Source organism: Chlorocebus sabaeus, chromosome 11 (genome assembly GCF_047675955.1).
Source record: "Chlorocebus sabaeus isolate Y175 chromosome 11, mChlSab1.0.hap1, whole genome shotgun sequence".
Taxonomy (NCBI): domain Eukaryota; kingdom Metazoa; phylum Chordata; class Mammalia; order Primates; family Cercopithecidae; genus Chlorocebus; species Chlorocebus sabaeus.
In genome coordinates this window covers 94,958,697-94,979,597 of record NC_132914.1, presented here as the reverse complement: position 1 = coordinate 94,979,597, position 20,901 = coordinate 94,958,697, and the positions used below count along the sequence as shown (strand labels likewise).

At 40.0% G+C, this 20,901-nt stretch overlaps 1 long non-coding RNA gene across 2 annotated transcripts; it reads right to left on the bottom strand.

Moving 5' to 3' along the window:
- Positions 1–2,152: 2,152 nt before the first annotated feature.
- LOC140712789 (uncharacterized) lies at positions 2,153–18,592 on the bottom strand. Of its 2 annotated transcripts, XR_012094573.1 has the most exons (4): positions 18,326–18,592; positions 16,793–16,905; positions 4,645–4,716; positions 2,153–2,784 (listed from the first exon to the last, which is right to left on the bottom strand). It is a non-coding gene; the product is annotated as an uncharacterized lncRNA (long non-coding RNA). The 2 variants fall into 2 exon arrangements; XR_012094572.1 differs by lacking the exon at positions 18,326–18,592 and having other exon boundaries at positions 16,793–17,349.
- Positions 18,593–20,901: the final 2,309 nt, after the last annotated feature.

The following is a 20,901-nucleotide window of genomic DNA, read 5'->3' as shown; positions in this document are numbered from 1 at the left end:
TGTCTATGTCTGCTTTTACATTACAACAGCAGAGACCATATGTCCCACAAAACTTAAAATATTTAATATCTGGTTCTTGAAAACAAAACTTTTCTGAACACTGTTCTATACTAACAGAAGCCTCAGATGTGGCATATTGCTTATATTGCTACACTCTGTCCTAAACTTCTAGCCAGATTCCCTGCCCTCCACACCTCTCCTGGCTTACCCTCTTCTGAGATGACAGCCTTTCAGTTAACAATTGCTGATTACCAGGTAGCAGAGGCCAATTAGCAACATGTATGTTGGCTTTTCTTTCAGGACTATTATTCTAAGAGGAGAAGCTTCTTGGCTATTGCTTCCTCTATGTTTCTCTAGTCTAGATTTTTCTGCAAACTTTGTTATCTCTTACTTGCATTTTTCTTTAACTTTCTAACCCATTCCTGCCCAATAATTTGTGTTTAAGGATATATTGATTTTGCATAATGGTTTTCTCTTGTATTACACACATGACAACATTCTCTTTAGGTAACCTGAACAAAATTCTGGTTGGCTAATGTGCAGAAACTCCTGCTCTTGTCTTGTCTATGTGCCCAGCCATAGACAAGATTGTTGTGGTTGCTGCTTTCATCCTTTGAAAAGAGGGATACTGAGGTTGAGTCATTCCAGAAATGATGCATGATTTGGCAGAATTTTCAGTTTTCCACAGTATTCATTATCTATAGTTGGGTAAAAAATTTACCCCAAAACTTAGTGACTTTGGACAACCACATATATTATCTCATAGTGTCTGTGAGTCAGGAATTCAGGTGTGGCTTAGCTGGGTCATCTGGCTCAGGATCTCTCCCAGGTGGCAACCAAAGTGTCAGCCTGAGTTGTACTCATCTCAAGACTCTCTACTGGGGAAAAAGCTGCTTCCAAGCTCGCTCCTGTGGTGTGAGCAGCATCCAGTCACTCCTTGGCTGTTGGCTGGAGGCCACTCTAATTTCTTGCCACCGAAGCCTCTCCATAGGCAGCTCTCAACATGGAAGCTGGCTTCATCAAAGCATGCAGGAAATACCAGAGAGAGTGCAAGCAAGACAGAAGTTACTGCCTCTTTACTAACCAATCTTGGAAGTAATATTCTGTCTTTCCTGCCATATTATATTCATTAGAATCGAGCCATTATACCCAAGGGGAGGAAATTACACAAGGGTGTGAAAACCAGGAGGCAGGGACAGTGAAGGACCATTTCAGAAGCTGCTTATCATACTGCCTTCCAGAATGCATATGTGCCTACAGCGTTTAGCCTTCCTCCAGTCTCCTGTCTCTCTCTCTTGTTCTTCTTCTTATGCCATTCAGGGCCAAGATGAAATATGTGGCCCTTTTCACATCCATGCTGAAGCCTTTTCTACTTCCACAATCTGCAGTCAGGCTAACATTTCATTGTATCAACTGAACCATTATGCCAAGGAGCTATCGTGCATTATTTCCTTTTGGATTTGGGAAAACTTTAAATGTTTGAGCAAGTTATGGCTCCAGCTAAAAGCACATTTATTGTTCTCATTGGAGAGCACAGTTACAAATGCTGCTAAAATATGTGCTTTAACATCAGTATCATTTTTATTAGGTTTTCCTTCATGAGCAAGACTACATAATAATGGTCTTCTATTATGTGTATCTTTTTGCATTTTTTTGGTTACACATATTGGATTGCTTTTCACCCATAGCAAAAACTCAAAGATTGCTCTGTGCACAAATGTCTTTGTCAAAACAAAGATTTTATGCCAAAGTGGTATCATGTAGAAAGTAATACTTCTGATAGAGACATTTGTGTTTGCTGGCTATGTTTAGCATGACGAAATTAAAGTTAATTTTTTCTGTAGCCTAAGCCAAAAATAACACCAATGTTCCTTCCATGCCTCACTTCCCACAGAACCAGGCAATAAACACCCCCAGGCCACATACACTCCATGCTTTAAGGGCCATCCTGGACTCATATTAATGCCAGCTTATAATTCCTAGGCTACCTCTAACAGTTTTTTAATGAACATTAGTCCTGCTGCTGCAGCCCAGACAGCAGAAGTGTAAAAGGAAGTCAGCTCTGGTGTATAAGGAACAGCTTCCAAAATGCCTTGAGCCACCTAACTAAAGATTATTTTTAAAAAATAAATAATTATTGCAATAAGCTAGTTTATTTCTTCATAGATCAGTCCCTCCACTGTCCCAACCTAATTAGAGTCATTTGTATTTAAGGGATATTGATTTTGCATAATGGTTTTCACTTGTATTACACACAGGACAACATTTTCCTTGCTTAACCTGGACAACGATCTGGTTGACTGATATGCAAAAACCCTTGTTCAGACGTCCACCCTGGCATCTGTGTCTCAAGAAGAGAAGGGTTCAAATTGCTGTTGATGGTGTTATTGAGTATATAAATAAACCACGAAATAACAGAGGACTATGAAGGGAAGAGCTGCATTTGTTTGACCTTGTTAAAACTGTTATGCTGTGGGACTTGACTGCTACAATTAATATGAGCTTTGCTGGTTTTCCTCTTGGCTGGGGCCCCTGTGTGCTCTCTGAATGATAACTCGGGCCCATCCCAGGGACAGGTAGAATTGAAAAGTCTTTTTATTTCCATAGGCTTAAGCCAAACTCCTCAAAACAAGCTATTCCAGAGCTGAGCTGGAGCAAGGCTAATGCCGCGGTTGGCAACCCATGCGTAGCCTCCTCCTTGGCGAGCCCAGACGCCGCGCTTATCCACTTCAGCTGTCTTTTAAAAGCCTCCTTCTCACAAAAGACAGAGCCGATCTCAAGGGCCTGGGAAAATAGAAAATTCTCACACTGTGATAGGAAACACTGTCAAGACCTGAAACTCTATAGCAAAGTATCAGACACCAGTGTGTAGTCACAGATAAGGTGAGGGAACAGAGCTGTGTGGAATAAACAACTACAAAAAAATTAAAATAGGTGAGTACGCTGGAATTGTTACATTTAAGAAGCAACCAAGAGCAATTCACTTTTCAGAGAGTGTGCCGCCAATGTTCTTGTCATTTATTAACTATGGTATATATTTGTTTCCCTCCATATGTCCTTAAATGAGGTCTTAGGATGAGTGTGGAAATTTCAGGCTGCTGATACCCTGGACATTTTTGCTTGGGGTCAGCATAGTAGATTGACTTGCTCATTTGGAAAATTAAAAGGGAGATATATATGAATACCTAAAATAATACTATACAATGATTCCAACTGACATGCTTTCTTAGAGCTTTGGATGCAGGACCCACTAAAACCAGACAACTAAACACCAGGAACAAGCAATATAAGAAAAGCAACATTTAATATTGAGAGACTGACAGTTCACATCTATCCAGCCATATATTTCTGTAGTTCTTATCACCAAGGTACTTGAAACCCAAAGGATAAAGACCATGTACTCTCCCCCGACTAGGTGATTAGGATGAGCTCCCCTGCTCATGATGAGAAAAGTGAGAAAAGTCAGAGACTGCTTATTTTTTGATGAATGCTCTTCAAATTGATATTAATTTATATAAAAAAGCAGGTTTCACAAGGGTATTAATATACATGACAATGTAGCACACAGCAAAGAGAGTTTTTGCACTTTCAAATATTCTGGGACTGCATCTTCCAACAGAAATTGCAATTTCATTAGCATTTATGACTAGCTTTCCAGGGATGTTTGCCAAAGGGATGAAAGCAGAAACAAAACAAAACAAAACAAAAAACCACAGCAGCCCTTTCACAGGCCCACACAAAGGTGCTAATTAGTTAGTGATGGTTTTCCTCTGTGGGCAATGGCCCAGAATGCTGGGACTTACGACCGTAGACCTATTTCCATTAGGCCTAGCAAAACAACAAACACGTTAAATGAAATGAAAATTTTCCTTTGTGGAGTTTTATGTCAACGAATGGCCTCCAAGCATATAAGGAGTTGTTATGCAGAGCATTATGAGAAGTTACTTTATACAAAGGAAGTTAGCCACTGCCTAGGAAAGGTGAGTCTGGATTTTCCAACTGTAAGACTGTTTCAGTATAAAAAAGATGAGTTGCAGACAGAGGTGGGAGCAACATTCTTGTAATACAGATATTTTTTAATTAAGAAAATTGTTTTCCTTGAAATGAACACATGGTAACTTGACTCAATTTTCTTCTTAATATTCTAGAGTACAGTTTTCAGTGAATAAATACCAGCAGTGACTATTTGTTGAATATGTACCAGGTGCCACATTCTGTACCTTCTAATCTCCTTTTATTTTCACATTAACTTTGTGAGAAAGGCATTGTTGCCTTCATTTTTCAGATGGGGGCGATAAGGATCAGTAAGGTTGCATCACCTCCCTAAAGTCACATAGGTAAGATGTGATAGAATCAGGATTTAAACCAGTCTTTGAGTCATCCAAACCCAACTTCTTTATTCATCTGAAAGAGGCAGAAAGTTAATACCAGGGTCCTCTACCTTGCCCTGTCGCCTAGGCAGAATTCTCATTGTCCAAACGAATAAAACCCTATTCAATTCTGTTGAGCACCTTAAAAGTGGGTTAATTTAATAACTTAATTCTCTACTCCACCTGATACTGTGAGAACCCAGTCCCACAAATATTTGAAGTAGAATCATTCATTCCACAAACCCTTAATGGGCATCTACTATGTGTGACATACCGTGATAGTTGCTGAACCATGGAAAGGGAAGCTTCTCTGCTGGTTTGCTCTTCTTTGCCTTAGGCAGGGCTTCTGGGAAAGAGAAGGAATGATAGACTCCATTACAGGTGAAAAGGGAAGGAGAAAATGAACAGAGTTTGGGAAAGAAGGAACAGCTGTGCCATCGAAGAAGACAGGAGTGGGGCTTCCATGTTCGTTGTGGCTTTATTCATATTAGCCAAGAGATAGAGTCAACTTGGGTATTCATTAATGGTTCAATGGAAAAAACGTGGTACAGATACACAATGGAATACTATTCAGCTTTTTAAAAAAAGGAAATCCACTATTTACAACAACATAGATGACCTGGAAGACATTAAGCTAAGTAAACTAGCCAATTACAGAAAAAAAGAAAAACCACTGTGATCTCACTCAGTTGTGGAATCTAGAAAAGATGAACTCACAGAAACAGAGAGTAGAGTGGTGATTACCAGGGCTGGGGGAGGGGGTGTTGGGGAGATGTTGATCAAAGATACAACATTTCAGTTAAGCAGGAGGAATAAGTCCAAGAGATCTATTGTACCACATGGTGACCATTGTTAATAACAACATATTGTATACTTGAAAATTGCTAAGAGAGTAGAGTTTAAGTATTCTTGCCACACAAAAAAATGTGAGGTAATGCATATGTTAATTACTTCATTTAACCATTCCATAAAGCATACATGAAAACATCATATTGTGCACTGTGGTTATTATGCATAAATATTATACATAATATTTATTTGTCTATTAAAGAAATAATATTTTAAAGCCTTTTTTAATAAAAAAGACAGGAGTGAGGTTAGACCTTTGAAGAATACATGTGCAAATTAACTATCATCTGAATTTTGGAACCGACACATTTAGAAAAGGGCACAAGACATGCTGTACACTGAACTGGAAACATACTTCATTTTAAGTGATGATTTGGGGAGGAGAAATACAGGGTTATTGAGGCAAGTCCATGAGGTTCCTATGAAGCAGCCATTAAAAACGAGAACCCTGCTGAAGCAGGTGGATCATGAGGTCAGGAGTTCGAGACCAGCCTGGCCAAGACGGTGAAACCCCGTCTCTACTAAAAATACAAAAAAAAAAAAAAAAAAAAAAAAAAAAATTAGCCAGGCACGGTGGCAGGCACCTGTAATCCCAACTACTCAGGAGGCTGAGGCAGGAGAATTGCTTAAACCTGGGAGGCAGAGGTTGCAGTGAGTTGAGATCACACTGAACTCTAGCTTGGGTGACAGAGGAAGACTCCGCCTGAAAAAAAAAAAAAAAAAAGAATAAGAGCCATGGACTTCCTGCCTCCTAGGGTCCAAGTCAAATTCAGACCACTTGGCTAGTCAGCAGCAGCCTGATCTTGTATCACAAGATATGGTTTGCAAGTTATTCATTCACAAGGAGGAGTGAGAGAGAGTGCACAGACAGGATGTTGTCAGTGTAGATCCCACTGTCATCTCAGTTTACAAGTGAATTCCCAGAATTAGTTTCAACGTGAGAAGTTGAAAGGGTGGACATGAATAAAGACAGGGCCTAAAGCAAGCCCACTTATGCTGGTGACACATGTAAAAAGTTGCAGAAATGTTCTGGTCCCTGGTCTATTTGTCTGGGTCCTGACTTACCCCCAGCACCCCAAGCGAAGTAACACATTCTAAACAGAATTTTCAAATATCCTATTTCTCTTGAAAAGCATAAAGCAGACTGCTGTACATAACTCGTGGAAACTGTTACTAGCGACTCTACTTTTTCAGTATCCTGTCATTTCCAGGAATGTCCCATTCATTTCCTCATTGCGTATTTCATCTCTCTTTGCACTTCCATCCCACACTGTAAGGCATGTGAGAAAGCAGGAAGGTGCTTTCTACACATCACACTCTTTGTCCCTCAGTGTCAATTCCTCTGAGGAGTATGCTTTGATTTAGCCCCTTTTTAAAACCATAAACACTTCCCAGATTTCACTCTACGTTTCAGACTGTGCAACATAGAAGCTTAAGGAACCCTTCTGGGAGTTATTAAAACAGAAGAGGGGAAAAACAAGTCAGAACTTTGTGGGAGAGAGTGGCAGAGGGCCAAGATGGGAATAGCCATAAGTTAATAATTGTGTCCCTTTATAATAGTATGCAAGTGAAAGCTCCAAACAGAAAGCACAGAATTAGACGCTACCCTTCTAGGGTCACTTGACCCTAGTGAATCCCTGAGCAGTGCAACGTGTTGATTCCCAGAACTGCCTGTGGAACCAATGGAACCATGTGATTTCCAATTCTAGGTCCCATGGAAATATCAGTGGAGTCACAGAATACTCAAACCTGGAATCACCATCATTAGAGTGGACAGCTTGATGATGTTGGAATAGCCATTGTTGACATTCATATAATGGTCTTCCACCTTCTAAAACGAAGCCTGATGCACAGGAATTTATAGAAGTAAGCAGTCCTGGAGTTCACAGGAAAGCTCCCCTGTGGTTAAACAGTCAATGACGTCATCACAGAAAAATGTGGTGAATCCCCAAGGACCACTATTCTGTTTTTAAAGGAAATTGCTTTCCCATTAAATGTTTATGGTTCTCTATCACTAATCTGTAAGAATAACAATATAAATGAAGCCACACTCATCCTTGAAAAGAAAGAAAGGAATCAGGGTTTATGCCACAACTCAAAAGGCAGACATTGAAATGATTAAAAAGTCATTCATTCATTCATACATTCATTCGATAAATATTTGAAAGTGCCTACTATAAATCTCATGTCCTGTGCTCAGCACATGTGATGTAGTGAGTGATAGGCAGATATATATGTCCCTGAGTATCATCAAACTTAGAGTCTATCCAGGAAGTCACAAAGTGAGAATTTATAGGTTCTTTGATTATCCTTATGTGGAGGCCAAAGGGCAGAACCTGTAGTGTTGGTGTAGGACTCACAAAACCTCTCACCTTCCTAAGGAAGGTTCATTTGAACTGAGCTTCAAATGAAAACTATAAAGTACAGGCAAGAGAGTTCCAGGCGGAGGATCCAGCATGCTACCCTTTTGTGAATTTCACCCCTCTGTAATGCTTCCTCACCAGTAACACAGAAGGTTAATCAGTAAGTGGTAGGAAATTTGGGGGAAATGGGTAACTTTTTCATGGCTGCCAGGATGCATAATTCAAATAAAATTCCCGTCAATAGCCTCCTGCTTTGTACTTTAATTGATGTGTGTCAAACAGTCTATCTTCTTCTCAGATCTGTGTCCATGTTCAACATTTCTGGGCTCCTTCCAAAATGGTGATAGGCAGCCTTCTGACAAAAATAGTCAGGTTTTTTTGTTGTTGTTGTTTTGTTTTGTTTTTCTCCCCTCTTCCATTAGCCATGGCCTCTTGCCATGTAGAGTCTCACAAATGGACACAAACCAATCAATCACCCTTATAAAAATGTCAAAATTCATCCTTCCCTACTGTGAAATGAATGCACTGACCTTAACACAAATGTAGAAATGAATTAAAAAAAAATCTATCCCCACCATGGACCCCTGGCTGCCACATTTAGATTTTCAGACTTTTCAGTTTGACAAAGCTGACATTACTGAGAAGAATTTCTCACTTCTTTAAAAATAAAAATTAAAAAAGCTGGAAGCAGATAAATAGACCCCAAATTTACTAATAAGAATTTATTTGCATACAGGCTTTGCCGGTCAAGATAGGAAGAGACATTATTTGTTCAGAAGGAAGAAATGAGACAGAGAGACATTCATTTCAGACTGTCTTTAAAAACAAACAAAAATGAGTTTTCTCAATCTAGAGACCTTCTTCTAACACTTCACCAGGATGTCTGCTTCATGCAGTGTCAAGTTCTAGTTTGTGTGGCATAGAACTGGATAAAAGTGGAAGCCTTAAAGTTGGCAGAGATGTCAGCTCAAGTCCTGGCTCTATCATTTGTCAGCTCCGTGATTCTGAGTAGAAGACTTAAGCTCTTTAACCCTCAGTTTCTTAATTTGTAAAACAAGACAATAATATCTACCTCCTAGAATTTTGCAATGGCCATCTCTTGTTTTCACCAGCCTGGGCACCATTTCCACTCTTTTGGTATTAGCTCTTTAATTATCTTTGGGAGGACACACTTTCCACTCTCGAGGCATAAGGTTCCGGGGGATAACCCCACTTCTGGCTCTTGGGAAGAAACATGCATTACACAACCGCACAATCAGAGTATTCTAACCGCTTGGCCATGGGATCTGTTTCAAGGTTCTGTATGTGACACAGAGTGGGACAATGAGACTCCTACTAAAGATGTTTTAGGAAATTATTGGGAAAGATGATCTCTGGGAGCTGGAGTTACTAAGTATATAGGAATTAGACCTGAAGCTGCTGGAAACCTTGAAGAGAGCCTGCCAAAGCGTGAATCTAGCAGAGAAAAACAAAAGGAGATTGAGGGAGATAGAGTTAAGTCCCTGGATCCTGCTACAGCTCTGGAGTTTTGGGTTCCATATGTCAACAAATTCTCCTTTTTTGTATTGGGTTGTTTGAATTCAGTTTCTCAAAATTTCGATTGAAGTAAACTCAATTTATACATGAATTTCAAGAATTAAACAATAACGTTCATAAGGTACTTAGTACTTGGTATACAATAAGTCAATAAATGGAGTCACACATTGTGTCATGTGCACATGTGTGTTTATGCTTGTTTCTTTCTTTAGCACTTACAAGTTGCTCAAAGAGTTGAGATACAAAAAAATATCCAAGGTAGTAAGCTATGGCTCAGTTCACAGCTACTAGTAACCCCAGGACACTTTTAATTCTGTGTTTGAGAAACAAATCACCTTTTTGGACTTCTCGTTAATTTATTTGGACAATACTACCACTACCATCATTTGCAACATCAAAATTGTAAAAGAGGAAGAATGAAAAGAGGAAGGAAGGAAGGAAGGAAGGAAGGAAGGAAGGAAGGAAGGAAGGAAGGGAGGGATGGATGTTGATAAGCTTTTAAAGGAGGTATGATGCCATAAAACTCCCACTCTCCTGATTCTGTAATTCTTCCACACTCAGGAGTTACCTTCTCCAGGGATCCCATGCATTCCATTTGCCCCTTCACCTTCTTTATAAAAGCCTGTGTTTATTCAGGAAAAAAATAATCTGAAATCTATTCAGGGGCAAATGACTGATAATAGCTTTAAAAAGTTACCCTTTTTATGGATATTTGCATTTTAACAGAAATCAAAACAAAAACGAAAGTAACATGCCTCAGGCATCAAGGAGAAAGGAAGGATTATTTGTGGAGCCCCTACTATGTACAGGGCAATTAATATGCTGTATCTTATGGAATCCTCATTACCTTGTGAGATAGGTATCATACTCATTTTACAGATGGTGACACATGCTCAGAGTTCAATACTTGCCAAAGCCACATAACTCAAAATGGATGAATCTGAAATAAACCGCGTTGCAGTTGAACAAAAGCCCATGTTTTGGGTTAAGATTCTTCCTAATGGTCCTGGAACAGTGACTGTCACTAGCTGAGCATCTCACTGACTCTGGACATGGAAATAGGAGACACATTTGTGACTATTGACCCAGCATTAGGGTGAATGGAGACAGGACAGAGGACAGCAGAGTGACAAAGCAAATTTTATCTAAGATAAATTTTCAAATTCAACAGCAGGAACCACTCCAGCACTTTTTTAAAACTTCAGTGAAACAGATTTTCTAAACTGCATACCAGCACCTAATCAGTTTGGTCTTTCTTTCTCTTTCCTTTCAATTTTACTTTAGCTTCTAGCCTTATGCAGTTGGCTGTGTAAGGAGGCAAAAAAATTCTCTGTGCTTTGTCATCTTTTTTCTGTCATCCTCTACTTTCTCACATTGTAGTCTTAATTTGATCAGCAGTTATGAAAAAGAAACATTAATCCTGGGAAAAAGGACATTGTTCATGGCCAGACAGTTTCAGTATTGCTTCTAAAGTGAAGTGTTTTGTGCTTGGATATGAGTTTTGTCCCTTAGGACACTGTAATTCTTTCATGTGAGAATAGAAGGGGGACAAAGTTGCTTAGTATTGGATAGAGGACACCTGGTACCTGGAGGGCTTGGCAGAGATCATGCTAAATTCTGTACCCCAGCTGAGCTTTGTGCAAGAGGGTCCCAGAAGATGCTGCTGAATATGTTTGTAATCATGAGGGCACTAGTGTTGGGATGAAAGAGGGGGAGGAATGAGGGAAAAGAGAAAAAGAAAGGATGAGGTCCCTCTATCCATTGTGACAGGACAATCTCCTATGTCTAGGAATGTAAATCTAAGTAGTTGCTTTTTTATGATTATAGCTGTCATTTATACAGCACTTACTGGATCTCAGGTACCTTGCTAAGTGCTTTATGTGAGTATCTCACTTTTATTTTTACAGTAAACATTAGGGGTAGGTACTATTGTAACAGTTGAGGAAAATTAGGCTTAAGTTTTCAGCAACTTGTGCAGGACTTGCATGCTTTTCATCACTACACTGTACTGTCTCCTGAATGTTTACTATGTACCAGGCCCTCCAAGGAATAGGTGAATAGGTGAATGAACCAACTGTGATAACCTCAGCACTTGGCACAGTGCCTGGCCCGTGGGAGACATTCAATAGATAGTTATTGAGTAATGGATGGATGGATGGATATGTAGATGAATGGATGGATAGATGAATAGATGGAAGAATGGATGAACAGATGAATGAATGGATGGATGGATTAATAGAAGAAGGGGCAGATGGACAGATGGATGGATGGATGGATGGATAGATGGATGGATGGATGGATATGTACATGAAGGGATAGACAGATAAATAGATGGAAGAATGGATGAACAGATGGATGAATGGATGGATGGATGGAAGAATGGATGGATGGATGGATGGATGGATGGATGGATGGATGGATGGATGGATGAATGGATGGATGGATGGATGGATGGATATGTAGATGGATGGATGAGTGGATGAATGAACAGATGGATGGATGGGTGGACGGATGGATGGATAGATGAAATATAATGCAGTATGATAGCGGCACTAATAGAGGTAATCATGGGGTGCTGCGGGAACATAGAGAAGAAGAAATCAAATCTATTTAAAATAGATGATATTTGAGCTGAGATTTGAAGTAGGGGTAGAAGTTCACTAGCCAGCGGCTACCATCCATATAAGATTGACTTCAGTTGTACTCTCACCATTACTCTGCTCCAGCAAAGCAGTTCTGAGTTTTCTTCCATCATCCAGAGAGCCAGAGACTGCAGAGTAAAGAGCAAAGATCCCAGCCTGCTCAGTCTCCATTCACTCTTCTCCCCAGGGCGTTCCCAAGCCTTTCTCTGGCATTGATTTTCTTCCTTGTCTCCAATACAGACAGGCCAGCCCCCAGGAGTGACATGTATTGCCTACAAACCTGGTATCTGCATTTCTTAGGCTAAGGATCATTAATGTTTTTAAGAGCAGTGTATTACACTTCAGGTCTTCATAAATAATCATTACAACAATTATAACAATAATTAACAAAGCAGGAGCAGCAACAAAAATAGCTTACTTACATTATACAGTGCTTTATGATGTGCAAAGGTATGTCAGTGTGCATTACTTAATGATACATCGTAGCTGCCCCGTGAGAGAGACAAAGCACATAATCCTTCTACCATTTGACATAATTGGAACTGATACTCAGGAGAGAAGAGATAAAGTATTTGGTGAACACCTCTATATACTAGTTTAACACTGGTGATTGAACATCCTCATCTCATTGAGACTTGTGCTAGCTTAGTAAGTAGGTGCTCATGTTTGCCACTGAATAAAATGAGGTTCAGTAAGTGACTTTTCCACGGGCACCAGGGAAATAAATGGGAAAGCTGGGACTGAAAGACAAATTTTCTTATTCTCAGTGCAGTGCTCTTTGTATTTCAATATCTTGCTTCCTCATTCCTCAAGAGATTCAGAGAAAGAGGACTAGTGACCAAGAAGCCCACCTTTTTAAGAGAGTTTGGGGCTATTACAAATGGTAGGAGTCTTGGCAGTCATTGATCCACCCAAACTCAGCCAACCCTGGCTATAGATCACAGACAATTGGGTCCAGGGCCAGCTCTTGAAATATTTGAGGTTTCAAAGTTTGTCTTGGCCTCTTCAATTGCCTTTGAGGGCCATTGTCTTCCATCTTCTTTTTTGCCATTCCCCCACTCACTCCATTAAATTTTCTTTTATTCTCGATTGCTGTCCTTGGTGTTTTAAATGATGTTTTGGTTCTTAGGAATGAGAGATGTGTGTGCATGTGTGTATGTCAGTGAGTGAGTGTGTGTGTGTGTGTGTGTGTGTGTGTATTGAGAAGAGACTTATTAACGCTTCTTAGAATCTCAACACATGTGAAAGTAGCATCCACTGTGTCTTGCTCATTATTTTGTAAGAACCATCCACAGGCAATCTGCTCTCTTACCCTGAGAACAGAAGCAACCTGAATGGTGAGAACACAGTTATAAGGACAGCAAATGCAACTGGACTCTGGCTGCATCTACCATGCAGAACTGAGGCTCCCCAAGAGCTGGGGCAAATGAGAGAAGGGCAGAAAATCTTGACTTAGAGATGCTCTGAGGGGCTAAAGTATCTCCCTTACTCCCGCTGCCCTCACCAATGAAAATGGTGCCACCCACTTCCAGAGGCAGTGGGAGGCAATACATCTGCCCGTGTAGGAAAAGAAGAATGAGAAGTGAAAACAGAGATATTATCAAGGGGTTGGCAGACTTGGTCCAATAAGAATCCTGCAGGCAAAGGCATTGTGGGGCTTCCCACAAAGAGCAGGGAGATATGAGATTAGAGTAGAGAAGACCAAGGGTGGATGGAAGACTAGTTAGGAACCAACTACAGTAGTACTCCGAATGAAAGCTGATGGGGAACATTAACCAAGGCAGCAGAAGGGAGACTGGAAGAATAGGTGCCTTAGTGATTGGAAGGAGAGAGTCTCCAGCTGAGACCCAATCTTGAGGCAGGACTGAATGAAGGCACTCAGCCCTGAAGAAATGAAGGTGGAAACCAACATGAGTTGGGAAGACAGATCCCACAACACACCTGACCCCTTTCATTAGTTGCCAAATGTTTGCAGGCAGATCTATACGTGACATATGGTGAAGCAGGAGGAAGATGTCTGGCATGTAAATCAGTTTTCTTTGCTGTTTTGCCTTGACAATGTTAAGGTGAACACTTCTGGTCTCATAGGACCACCAGGGGCATTTTCATGGTCACGTCTGGTCAGCGCTTCTGATTTATGTCCTGTCGGGAAGATCTATTTTCGCAGTAATAGTTATGTTTCCACAGGTGATTTCCTTCCCCTTAGGATCTGAAATTGTAGCTAGCTCTGTAGTCTCCTGAGTCATATCACCTAAATGTTCCCCTTAGAAATTGCTTCTTTGAATATTCTCTATCAAAACCCAATAAAGTGTCTGAGAGCTTGTACTACCCTAGAGACTGGGAATTGCACACTAAAATCATATCCCAGCATATTAAACAAAAGGCCAGTTCCAGCCCCACCCCAGCAATACAGATCTTTGGAATTACAACGGGGCTTTAATCAATCAAAAGCAAACTTAATTATTGAATTAAGAACTTTTCTCAATAATCTTGAGACATTTAGAAATTGGCACGTGAGACACATTCAAACTGTATTGAGAGGCAGAGGTAGTTTACTAAAAACTGTAATTCAGAGAAAATTTTTCTTTACTAGGATTTTAAAAAAATTCCATGTTATACTTTCTACAACAGAACTTCACAAAAGCAGATATTTATACAGGCCACCACTCCAAGAAGAGTGATGTTTTCTTCCCAAGAAAGTAACCTGCTAGTGGTTACTTAATTCTAGTGGTGCATTAATTAGAGAACAGTCTATGCTGCTGTGACAAGGAGTATTAAACATTTGCTCAAGCAGGTCAAAGTTTTATTTCTTTCTTGGGGTATAAGTCAGAGCAGGTGGGTGATCCAGGTATCATTCTGAGAAGGGATTTCTTCTGTTTTTTTGACCTCTCATTTCCTCTCATGCTGTTCACCAGCATGATTGAAACTGAGTCACCAGCATCATTTTGTATTTCAGCTCTTGGAAAGGGAGAAATAAGAAGCAGAGGCAGGCAGTTTTCTCCTGGAGATGAGACCTAGAAGTTGCTCACTTATTCACAACCTGATCGGCCAGAACTTAGTTACATGGCAATCCCTAGTTGCCAGGGAGCTGGGGAATGTGGTTTTTAGTTGGGTGTCTATACACATCCCCTTCTAAAACTCAGGGATAATGGGGAGCCATTAGCAGTCTTGGCCATAGTGTTTTATTCCTAAACTTGGTCTTGCGAGCTGTTTTCTCTGTGCTCTGCCCAGGCTGAGCTTCTCGAGATTCTGAGCTTTCCCATCGTATCTTACGTCACTGCACCTGTGTATGCTGCACTCACTTCCTGGGATATTTGCTCTCCCTCTCAGCCAGCTCCACTCTTGCTCATCTTCTATAATTGATCTCAATGCTGCTTCTTGCAGAAGAGCTTCCTTTGTATCCTGCTATTTCTCTCATTGAGTGTGATGTTCTTTGTGTGCATATATATATGTAGAAGCAATACATCTGCCAGTGTAGGAAAAGAAGAATGAGGAGTGAAATCAGAGAAACTATAAAGGAGCTGGCAGATGTGGTCCAATAAGGATCCTGCAGGCAAAGGGTGGAAGGTGTTCCTTTAAGAGAAACCACACTTCACTACAGTAGAATGTACTGTTATTTTTGCATCTTCCACTAGGTCAGAAGTTTCTCAAACCAGGCAGCACTTTAGAATGGGGCCTTATTGCAAACTATTTAATTAGACTCTCTGGAGCCGGGGGCCAGGCATCAGAGTTTTAAAATGTTTCCTCAGCTGATCCAATGTGCAGCTAGGATGTGGAATCACAGAACTAGCTGAAGAGCAGAATTTTTATCTCTGGACAATTAACACTTGTACCTGGCACTCTATGAACGCTTCAATGAACTCTTAGTGAATGAATGAATGAATGAAAAATGGCTTTCTGCATATCAGTTAAACTAGATCCTAAACAAGAATTAACAATTCATATCATTTTCTTGAACACAGAATATTAGCACCAGAAGGGACCTTTGAGATGATAGAAATTCATCACATTTGACAGATGAGGAAACTGTAATTTGAAAAGGCCTCATGGTGAGTTCATGGCAGAGATCAAGTTAGTAGATGCCAAGTTTATAGGATGTCACACTACAAGACACCTTAATTTTATGTATCTATCCACAATTTTAAACATAGATGAATTCCTTTTGCATTGCCTTTTAAAGCAAGGCTAAGCTCCAGCTACCAGACCACACTGAATGGAAATGAAAATGTTTCTCATTCTCCAGACTTATGATCATTTCAGGGCATTTATTCATTGTTTGGAACCTGCTCATTATACCATTTTACTATATAATGAAGACAAATGCTCACAGTTTAGCTACAGATTTGGTTAATGACAAGATGTATAATAATACAAGATAATAGGGCCAAGCCATTCCATTCTAATTAAATATTTTTGTCGGATTTTTTTCCTCATTAATCTTCTTTTATTTGCCATGCTTTATGGCTATTTTTCTTTCTACCTTGAATACATATATACACATATTATTAAAATTTATATATATACATGTATATAATATTACATATATATACACACACACACACATAATTTTAAGAACAAAATAGTTTCAAGGGATTTGGGAATTGGGCTTTGTCTTCTTTATATGTGTTTATCTGCAGACAAGCCATTGAGTTTAGAAGGGAATACATCACATGTAACCTAGACAAGGCCTCTAATTGGTATGCTAGCCCACGCAAAAGCTATCTGATTGCATTCAGTAACTGGCAGGGACAGAAAGCATTTCTAAGGGAAATAATATCTTGCTGTGAATCTGGGAATATCTGTGTAAGAACTGAACAGTAAACACCAGCCTTAATTTTAATGCCTCATATTATGCAAAATTTTCAAAAGATGAGGTCTCTGATATTCAAGCTCATCCCCCGGGAAAGTGATGGTATCATAAGACTGTTATAGGAGTCAATGTCAAATTTCCAACTGCTCAGGGATGCAGTCAGAGCTTTAGACCATCGACATTTCCAGATCATCATTTTCTCTCATAAACAAAAGTATTTACCTGTTAAGAACTGTCAAAGGCTGAGATTCCACGATCTATCTGGCTGCTGGCAATCACCCCTTTTAGGTTGAGTTTTGATGGGGCAGTATTTAGGTTCTAATGGCCCTTAAAAGCTGCAAGGTGCAAATGTGAAACGATGAAATCCAGACCGCAATGGCCATTTGCAGAATGATCTTGCAAAGCTGCTGAGAGATTTGGCAGTTGATGAGGCATCTCCATCAAAATGTGCTCCCAGAAATGCATTCTCCATGATTCCTGTTTTATTTAATGGTGATCATTCTCATCCTCCACCTCCCTTCCCACAACTAAAGATGATTACTCTGATAGTAAGCTTTGTCCCACCCATCATTTTCTGTCAATTTTCTTGCCTCTGGAAAAGGTTCTGTTTGAGTTCTTAGATTAATTCTCAAGGCAAAGCACTCACCTCTTATTCCTGGGAATAGATACCCTGGGAGAGTTAACTCGGCAAACAAAACTTAGAGTATGATTTAAACACAACACATCAATTAACGTTTGAGGGGGAAATAGGAAAGGATTCAAGAATAACTTTCCTATAGAAACACGCACTAGACATGAAACATTCTGTGAATTCAGCTATACACATCTGTCAGTTAAGCAGCAGGATTGCTGTTCAATCTCCCATCCAATAATCTAGATTGATGTCCTATCAGCATCTGCACCATGAGCTGTGCATACCTGATGACATTTATGCCCAATAAAAAAAGGAAAGCAATAATCATACAGCAGCCACATAACCATTAACAAGCGATTTTTACTAACCAGTCAGTAGTGCCCCTTCTCTGAAGCCCCTAAATGGAGCCCCAGGATGGCATTCAAAATATTTCTCAGGACTAAATTCCTGGGATTAAAGGATTTCAGACATCCTTCTCTAAAAGCATTTCTGTGTGGCTTTTCTTTCCAACATTGAGCACATTCAACATCTATAAATATGATGAATCCTTAGTGCCCAAGACTATCCCTCCTCAGCTGAGCTGGGGAAAAATCTTGACCTATGCAAAACATATTGAGTGATGCAGGCAGATGTGACATTTAAAGGGATGATAGAGAGGGCCAGAGGCAATGGAGATGAAATCCAGCCTCATTTGCAAAAGGAGCCTGGTTTCAATTGCAAAGCCCTCATCTCTTAATCAGTAGGGTTCTTAGGAGAGTGCCCACTTTTCATTCCCTTTTTCCCACAAGGTAATCAATTACTTGAGAAAATTCCAATTCTGAGGCACGAGAAAAAGGGTTTCTGTTGTTGGTGGTGTTAGACCATGAGGCTATCATTTAAGCACATTAGTCAAAATGTATTAATAGATTAGGTGAAAGCAGGGCGTGGTGGTACAAACTTGTAGTCCCAGCTACTCGAGAAGCTGAGGTGGAAGCATTGTTTGAGCCCAGGAGTTCGAGGCCAGCCTGAACAGCATAATGAGACTCAGTTTCTAAAAATTAATTAGTTAATTAATTAAGTGCTTACTAGAGTAAGCACTTCCCAAGTGGGAAGCTGGAAGTACATTAGACATTAAAACTCACTTTCAAGTTTGTCCTGGTGGCATAGTTGATGACCACGGTATTACTGATATTTGTGTCTGGGTGATGGAGTACCAGAGGATGAAGGATCTATTCCACAGTCTTATGATGATGCTATGGTCAGTGGTGGAACATTTTTCCCATGGCCAAAATGTATGTGGGATAAAATTTTATCTCAGCAGTATGATTCGGGAACCCTTCTGAAATGACAGGTGAGAGGAACACTGATCAAAGAGTTGAGTCTCTCTCTCTCTCTCTCTCTCTCTCTCTCTCTCTCTCTCTCTCTCTCTCTCCCCCCGCCCCGTCTCTCTCAAGCACACACACATACACGCGCGCGCGCACACACACACACACACACAGCATTCCCTGGAAAAATTATTTTGGTGAAAGGCTCCATTATTTGTTCTTCTACTCCTCTTTTAGATATTCACCCAACAACACTGTACTTTTTATTATTAATACTTTTTTCAAACACTAACTCCAACTGGAACCCAACAACACTTTAAAAAGATTCCCAAAACATCCTGCAGGAAGAAACTCACAGAACTCAAACAGACTTATCTGACCGTAGACACTCCTTTCCTTCTGCAAGCACCTGTGAACACCCTGTGGATCTTGGGTCCTGCGGAAAAGAACTTTTGGGAAATGCTAAACTAACTTACAGGTATATTCTCCTATCCTGAGCCCCTGTTTCTTGGTCAGTGCTTTTTCTTCTCGGCTCTTTTCCCATTTTACTCCTCAGCCCCATTTCTCTCGCTTTTCCAGATTCTCTCCATCTCTTCTCCATTGACTCCTTCATACTTCCTCTGGTGATCTTAACGCTCTTCCTTAGGTGGTTTTTTCTTTGATTACCTCTTTGTCACCTTCCAAACCTGGACTTCTGTTTTTCTCTCCACATAATCTCTTCTGCAGGTCAGAGGGTGTTTCCTCCAAAGCAAATTCAAGAATCCAATAAAGCAAGTTGGTCTTTAGTCACTTAATTTGTGGTTTACTGCCTCTGCCAACCATTCTAATTCTTTCTTAAGAATCTTCGCATCTTTAGAAACATTGCTTTCTCAGCATATCCTTTTATTATTATTTCCTTAATATTTGTTTTCTACAAAATTTTTAAAAAATCTTTTCACTCCATTTTTTTCTTTTTTTGAGGCAGGGTCTTGCTCTGTTGCCCAGGCTGGAGTACGGTAGCATGATCTCGACTCACTGCAACCTCCCCTCCCAAGCTCAGGTGATCCTCCTGCTTCAGCCTCCCAAGTAGCTGGGACCCAGGTGCCCTCTACCATGCCAGGCTAATTTTTGTATTTTTAGTAGGGACAGGGTTTCGCCGCATTGGCCAGGCTAGTCTCAAGCTCTTGACGTCAAGTGATCCACCTGCCTTGGCCTCCCAAAGTGCTGGGATTACAGGCATGGGCACTGCGCCTAGCCTCACTCCATGATTTTTATCTTTATTTTTTCCATTCCAAAAACCTGCACCAGAGACTATTTTTACCAGCTTCTATGTTACATCCCTGCCTTTTAAAACATTCACAGTACAATATCACATATGTGTAAATAAATTGGTGTAATAAAGCCTTCCACATATTTGTTTACTTGTGATATTGATTTACCTGGTTTCATATCGAGAAGTCCTATCTATATTCCTCTAATCCTTTTTAATAAAATCTAAAATGGTTTCCCCTATTTTTTTGTATTCACGTACATTATTTGGTGTCATATGAATTATAAGATCTTTATTGTTCTGCCTAAGTGTTCTCAACTAAAAAACAAAAACAAACCTCGGGGTGTTTTGTTTTCCTTCTGAAATTAACATCATACATATACCTGACCTCCTCCAGTTTCTGAAATTCTTAGTAATTATACAGTCTATCATAGAGGTAATTCTTTATGATAGTGTTTTCTCTCTAAATGCACCTGGTATCTGTTTTTCATACAACAGTAAGTATACAGCTTCAAGAGGAACTACTGAGGAGATAGACAGAGAGATGATATACAGACAGGTAGACAGATAAATAAATAGATAGGTAGATACATAAAAGATTGTCTTTAAACTTTATAAAAAAATAAAGTAAGAGCTACCATTTATGAAGCATTTACTATGTGTTGCCAAGCTCTACTCATTTACACATTTGTGTCCTCTAATTCTTGTAACAATCTTGCAGTGTGGACATTTATACTTCCATTTTACAGCAAAGAGAGCTGAGTTTCGTGGAGATAACGCAACTTGCTTAAGGTTACATAGTTTCTGAGTAATCAAAGTGGCATTTGAACCCTGCTCTACCTAATTCCAGAGGTTATTAGGCCATACCTCTATATCTTTATCGAAAAACTGCCAGTTATTTCCACTAGGATGTGTCAAAACAGTAACTCTAGGACTCAGTTAGTGGTGCCCTAGTCCCATATTTGGATAATAAAGACTTTTAGGCTGTATACAACTACCAGCATGGGATAGACACTGGCCAGAAGAGCTGTCTATATCCTAGTGAGGGCAAGTTAGGCTGAATCCTTAAAGCATCATACCAAACAAACATGGGAATGCATCTTACAGAAGTTCAAGCTGGGGGTCAGATTGCACACATACACAC